The 7,409-nt window shown below is 34.8% G+C and overlaps 1 non-coding gene across 1 annotated transcript; it reads left to right on the forward strand.

The window, feature by feature from the left end:
* The first annotated feature begins 2,706 nt into the window (after nucleotides 1-2,706).
* Nucleotides 2,707-2,781, forward strand: Trnaa-agc (transfer RNA alanine (anticodon AGC)). Its single transcript has one exon. It is a non-coding gene; the product is annotated as a tRNA-Ala (tRNA).
* The last annotated feature ends 4,628 nt before the right edge of the window (nucleotides 2,782-7,409 follow it).

Here is a 7,409-nt window from a genome sequence, read left to right on the forward strand (position 1 = left end):
TGAATTATTACTATTTCCATTTGGTTTTACTTTGATCTATAGCTTATGAGAAGTACATTTCTTAATTTTAAATTATGACATTTTTGCTATCATTTTGTGTTTGATTAATAGCTTAATTTATTATACCCATAAAACACACTCTATAATTATTTCCCTTATAATTAATTGAGACCTGCTGGGCTGTGTTGAAAAGCATACAGTCAATTTTTTTAAAATCTCATGTGAAATTTAAACTACTGTATATTCTACTTTTGTGTGTGTTTAATATTTCACATATATCAAGATTCCAAATTTTCTAATCATATTTTAGGATTTTTCTTGTTGCCTTTCATCTAATTTTTCAGTTACTGGGAGATACCTCTTAAAGCATCTCAACTGCAACTATGGATATAACTTTAGGCTTTGAAAATTTTTTTTCAAGTTATTCAATGAGATTAAAAAATACAATGACTTTAAATGTATTGTTTATTCATGTAAAATTTTATCATTATGATATATTTCATTTTGCATGTTTTAGTAAATTTGTGCATGTCCATATGTCCCAACAGCCACTGTCTTTTAAGGAGAACATTAGCTAATTAAAAATTAATATGGGTATTCATATATATGAATTAAAATATATTAATATATTATTCTTTGTTTTTTACTTCCTTTATATGTTATAGATATATTTTCTTTTTCCATTCTTCAGAATGGTGTGTGTGTGTGTGTGTGTGTGTGTGTGTGTGTGTGTGTGTGTGTGAAAGAGAGAGAGAGAGAGAGAGAGAGAGAGAGAGAGAGAGAGCCTGGTATCTTAGAATTTTTTTCTCTTCCATAATAGTTTCTATACATAGTCAAGGTATTACTGTATACTTTCTAAATGATCATTGATATGAATTTCAGTATGCTTTCAGTTTATTTTTGTACAATGTAAGCAATGTGGAGGAATTTAAAGTCAGTCATTTTTCCCACAACTTCTATGTCATTGCAGTTTTATATTTAATTTGATGGATAATCTAAGTGAAATAAAACATGCTTACTACTTACACCATCTTTATTTATTTAGATTTACTCTCTTTGTTTCTCCAAGTGCCAAAAGGATAATTTATTTATGTTTGTACAATTTTTATGCTTGTATTTTTTTCCAGTATTTCCTTTAGTATGCATCTCTTGGGGATGTGTTCTCATAACTTTAATTTATCTAAAATGTCTTTATTGACTTTTGGCATTCATCATCAATTTGCTGAAGAATAATTTATGTATAATAAATCACATCTATTTAAAATGTATGACAGTGTGCTAAGAGGAAGAAAAACTCATGAAATCACCACTAGAATAAAAATATAAAAACTTTAAGCACTCCTCTCTTCACATCCTTCCTATGCCTTTAGCCCTCCCTGTGTTCCTAGGCTTAAGCAACCTCTGATTTGGTCACTCCGCTGTAGGTAGTTACTCTTCATACAGTGTATATTATAACCTATGCTTTTTGGGGCACCAGATGTAACATAAATTGCTAAACAGTCTTATTAATAAAAAAAAAAAAAACACCTGGAGTCAGATATTGGGGTTAAAACCTGAGAGATCCGAGGAATAGAACAAGCCATAGCCAACCTCACCTTACAGATGCCTCAGTCTCCAAAGAGACCTATTTCCTGTATACCCACACCTATATGTTTTTCTGTTCTGCATCTTACTTCCCCTCTGTGTCCAGCTACATCACTTCCTGTCTGTCTGTACAGACCTCCAGACCTTTATGTTTAGTGCTGGCATTAAAGGTGTGTGTCATCATGCCTGGCTCTGTTCCCCAGTGTGGCCTTGAACTCATAGAGATCCAGTAGGATCTCTGCCTCCCAAATGCTAGGATTAAAGGCATGTACTACCATTGCCAGACTTTTATGTTTAATATAGTGGCTGGCTTTTTCCTCTTATCCTCAGATAAGCTTTATTAGGGTACACAATATTTTGAGAGACACAATATCTTAGAATGTAGATTAATCAGTGATATCTTTAAATACTTGTTAAAATAGTATACATTGCTAATTATGTAGGTGATGGTTTAAATTCCACAGCAAGTTATCTAATAATTGTTTACATGGATTGCCAGTGCTCATAAGGATGGGATAATATCTATGAATTCTTAAGATTTCAGGAGACTTAAAAGGAAATATGCACTTAAAATAGAATAAACTTAAATACAGTTGAAGATCCATTGAGTAAGTAATTATTTTGAACAAAAGGAATTCCTTACTAATGAGAACAAAAAGTAAATATAATAAATCTTTAAAAATATTTCTTAACATCTAAATAGGTTCAAAACTATAAAAGTCATCTTGTGGCTAGAGAGGCAACTCAGCAATCAGAAGAAATGGTTGTTTACCTAGAGTCCTAGCATTGACTCTTAGCACCCACTTGGTGGCTAGCAACTGTGCATAACCCCAATTTCAGGGAATCTGATGCCCTCCTTCTGGCCTTCATGTGCACCAAGCACACAGGTGATCTAATAGGGGAAATGGATAAGGAGGCATTCTTAGGGAAGGTTGAAGTAGGTAAAGTAACAATATGGATGGCTGAAAAAGCCTCAAGGAATCATACCATTAATCATTTACCTTAAAAAAAAATCAGGTTGGGGATTTAGCTCAGTGGTAGAGTGCTTGCCTAGCAAGCGCAAGGCCCTGGGTTCAGTCCTCAGCCCTGAAAAAAGAAAGTGAGAAAGAAAAAAAAATGGGGTTTGGGATTTAGCTCAGTGGTAGAGTGCTTGCCTAGCAAGCACAAGGCCCTGGGTTCGATCCTCAGCTTCCAAAAAAAAAAGTGCATGGAACTCAGGGTGTAAATACATATTTGTAGTTTTAATGGGATCTTTTCATCTGTGCCAATGGCACCTCTCTCCAAGAGCAAAAGACCACCTTGCAAAATCACCAATACCAAGGCATGAGAAGCCCTCTTTTGAGTTGTTATTTAGGGTTGTCCAGGACACTCCCCAAAACGTACAGCCTATTGCTGTCCTTCAGAAACAGGGCCAATGGTCCCCTGAGACAGAATTTACTTAAATGTTTCTTCCCCAAGGACTAGTTTTCATGGTACCAGAAGGCACCACACAAGCTTTCAGATGAAAGATGTACCCAATGGTCTTGCCTAGCTATGATGTGTGTGAAATACATCAATGACCAATGTGCCAGGATAACCCTATGGATGAAGTAGTGGCATTCATATCTTTTGGCTCTAATTGGATTTAATACCTGCTCAAATAGAATAAAACCACATCTGGTGCTGGAACCTAATTAGAACTCAGTACTAGTGAAATCATGCTTATTGGAAAGTCTACAATCACTAATTTACTAAGCCAGTAAAATCCTTACCAACAATCTGTGAATATTTGTCTTTATCCCCACAGATAGGTATATTATAGTTAGCATCCCACAAGAAGTAAATATCTCCCTGTACCAGACAGGAAACACTACAGGAAACCATCACCAATCAATATGAAGAGTTGTGGAGACCAGTCCCATTGCATACATCTGCAAAACATTCTTACACTTACAGCTCATGAACCATAGCAGAAAAGGACATGTAAAGATTGTGAGAGGCAGAGGATCAGGGAGTTTGCTGCAAGATGGTGCCTCCTAATTATGTCAGAAGCTATATCCATAAAATCTCACCAACATGGCTGTCCAAGCGTGATCTGAACAAGGAGGATGCCAACAAAGATGCTAGACTGGATAGGGAAAAGCCCATGAAGCTTCAACCCTACAGAAAGAACTGCAGGTAACTGAATAAAACTGGGAGATTCAGTTCTGAAAACATATAAAAGCAACATTATATGGAATCAAGAGATTATTCATAGGAATATATATATATATATATATATGTGTGTGTGTGTGTGTGTGTGTGTGTGTGTGTGTGTGTGTGTGTGTATGTACAAATACATATATGCAAACATATAACAATTAATATGAAAGAGGTCATGGATCTGTAGTAGATATAGAAGGGGTATATAGGAGAGTTTGAAGGGAGGAAAGGAAAGGGAGAAGCATTGTAATTAAATTACAATCTCAAAAATAAATAAGAAATATATATTATAAAAATTAAAGTAGTAGTATCTAAAATTTTGTTTTCATAATAAACAATACATAAAGACTTGAATTTCAGCAGTTGTATATGAAATCTTTCCCATTAAAACTTCACTGCGTATTCATATATTCACACAAGCATTTATTCACATTTTTGTGCTCTAAAATCTATTAGGTATTAAATACAGATTGATGAACAAGGCAGATATATATGCCTATTTACAAGAATTTACACTCAAAATGAGAAGTCACTGACAGTAAATATGAGATTTATGGAGGAGGTAAGTACTTTAAAAAATAAAAGAGAATATGGGAAATGCAGAGAACACACAAAAGAATTTCAATTTAAGTAAAACTGTAGTATACAAAAATAAATGATATTTCTAAGAGACAGGTTTAATTTAACTATAAACTTGTAATAGCGCAGAAATAAGATTACAGTAACATGTGCTGGAGTCATTCCTTTTCAAAAGTAAACCAGCTATGAGCCTATAACATTGGTGGTACACATCACTTTTGAAATTTCCACATGCTAAAAAGTAAGTAACTGAGATGCTATCAGGAACATACTTGACTAGAGGTGCCTGGCATATTTCCTTTCACAAAACAAGAAATCAAACAGGATCAAAACAACAGTCACCTTACCGGAGAGGTTGAGGCTCATCCACAGAAGGCAATGTGCAAATGGTACAGGCAAAAGGGATCTTCAGCATGCTCAATGGCTGGATAAAGAAGGAAATGATGCACACACCACGTACAATACCATCTGTCCAGGGGCAGGGGGACACGAAGCATGAGAGACTCTCCTTTAGGGAGAGAAGGCAAGCAAGGAACTCTCAGATCCCCAACAATACCGTAGACACCAGAAGTATAAGCTGATGGAGAAGGAGCAGGCCTCCTACAGCACTAAGTGGAAGCCTGTGAAGCAGCCAGATATCCTAGCTCAGCAGCTCTGATAGAATTACACATGGATTAACCAGGTTGCCTTGGTTGGTGAATTTCCTGGAAAAAAATTCCAAATGATAATTTTTAAGACAACTCAACAAGATATAATGGAAATCTATCCATCCATAGAAAGAATAACCTGCTGTCATTTTGCTGCAAGATGGATGGAAATGAAAAACATTGTGTTCCATGAAACAAGCTAGACACAGAAAGGGAAATGCTGCATGTTTTTGTTGATATTTAGAAGGTAAAAGGGCAGGTTCCATAAATGTAGAAGGTGGAATTGTTGCCACCAGTGGTTAGAAGAGGAGAGCAGAGAGTGGATAGTAGATTTCGATGGACTAGCATAGTTAGGTGGGAGGTGGTGCTTTTGTTGTGGTTTCCTAGTACTGTAGAGTGAACCCAGGGCCTCTAGAACATACTAGACCGATGCTCTGCAACTGAGCTTTATCTCCAGGCTAGAAGAAACAAGTTCCAGTGTTCTGTTGCAATGAATTTTGACCAAAGTTTGTATCAAAGAATTATTTTGTAAAGAACTAATCAGAAATGGTTGAAGGCTTCATAACACACATAAGATATAAATATTTATGAAAATGTTACACTATTTAGTTGTTAAATACATTTTCAAAGATCAATCTGTACTTTGCAAGTCCATACCATTTTATGACAAAAAGAGGAAAATACACTGAAGAAGGCAGTATAAAACATTAATAAACAAGTTAGGTATCATTTTCAAATTAATTCGTTTATTATGATATTAAAGAAAAATCAAATGTAAAGAATTAATTCAAGGAAATGAGACATAGAAAAGAAAACATACAAATAAATCAGGACATAATTAACAAACGTGAATGCCCTGAGACTTGACACATTTATATCGAATATGGACTCAGTGGATTTTACTAATCTAACATGTATTGGATGTGTCTTGTTTTGATAATATCTGGAGATTAAATATGGTGTAGAGATTAACTTCCTTTATTGTAAACTTGCTCAAAATTATTCAAACTTTCCAACAACATTTGAATAATATTAAATGTTTCCAATAATTTTAAAAAAATGAAATAGTATGTCATTTTGCTTGCTAAACTTTGGTTATGAAAATTTATTCCATACAATTATAGTAAAGATTAATTTCATATTTATAAAGTTGTATCTGCATTAATATTTAACATTGACAATGTTCATTTTTTATCCATCTCTCCAGCAAAATAACATATTTCCACTTAAAAGAAAAGAGAATTAGCTTTATTTCACATTAATTTAAACTGTGAACACTTTGTGACCAGCTGCCCATACATAACCACTGCAGCTGACACCATCTCCATAGAAAATATTCAGTGAGTTCTGTATGAATGCCATATATCAAGTGAACACGTAAGTGTCCTCATTATTCATGAATCAGACAGCACCCCAAGTGTACCCAGCATTAAATTGCTTTTGAACCATCTATAATCTCTAGAAATGTCTTCTTTCAAATTGCATTTTGCAAGGAAACTCAATTTGAATTCTGTATTGACTACAGCTACATACAAGTCTATATATAGGTTTGAAGGTCACAACGACCTTGTTTCCTGAAGTAAAACTACTATATTTAAGGAACAAAACCCAGGAATTCTCTGCATGTCACAGCATAAAGATTAGAGGTTGCCTGCTTGATGCTTTTCTGAATAATAATGATGTAAACTCAGTCTTTTGTTAAAAAGAGACACTTACTCTGTGCCCCAAACAGAAACAACATACTTGAAAGAGAAGCACAGAAAACCAAGAAATATGTCATAGGCTGAGTTTGGTTATAGTGAGTTTAGCTGGGCTCTGTGCAAAGAAGGGCACACAGAGTTTGTTTGAAAGAACAGGAAAGTTTGGAGGTAGTATCCACAGACACAAATTGTTGCCTCTATTTAGCAAAATGAATGGTCAAGAACAGTGGTCTCCAAGGCACTCTTAGCAAGAATCGTATTTGAGAAGCTGACAGCAGTGACTGAGAATACCTGACCTAATCCCACCTTGGATCTCGTCTCACATAGTATGCCAATGTTGAATTTTCACTACCTACCCTGTGTGTGCTAAATAGCTCTCACAAAAGTAGCTTTACAATTTTCCTTTAACTGCTTAATTTATGTGAAGTGTCATAGTGTCATAGTAATGAAAGTAGTGAAATTATTCAGGTGGCTTCTGCAATATTTAGGCATAGGATCCTATCCAAGTCATTCTGATCATCATGCAAAGGCACCTTAATGCATAGTAACATCTTCACTTGGTTTTAAACTGATAATTTACAGCCTTGGAGATTTAATAATAAACTTGCCTTTCAAATATAATTAGTGTGATGATGGAGTCTGTTTCATTTCTGCTGATTACTTTCAAGGTGAACAACAGAAATGGAAACATATTATCAGTGTCTTGCCTGCCTTGTTT

This window comes from Peromyscus californicus, unplaced genomic scaffold (genome assembly GCF_007827085.1).
Source record: "Peromyscus californicus insignis strain IS unplaced genomic scaffold, ASM782708v3 Scaffold_22__1_contigs__length_63687245, whole genome shotgun sequence".
In the NCBI taxonomy this organism is placed as follows: domain Eukaryota; kingdom Metazoa; phylum Chordata; class Mammalia; order Rodentia; family Cricetidae; genus Peromyscus; species Peromyscus californicus.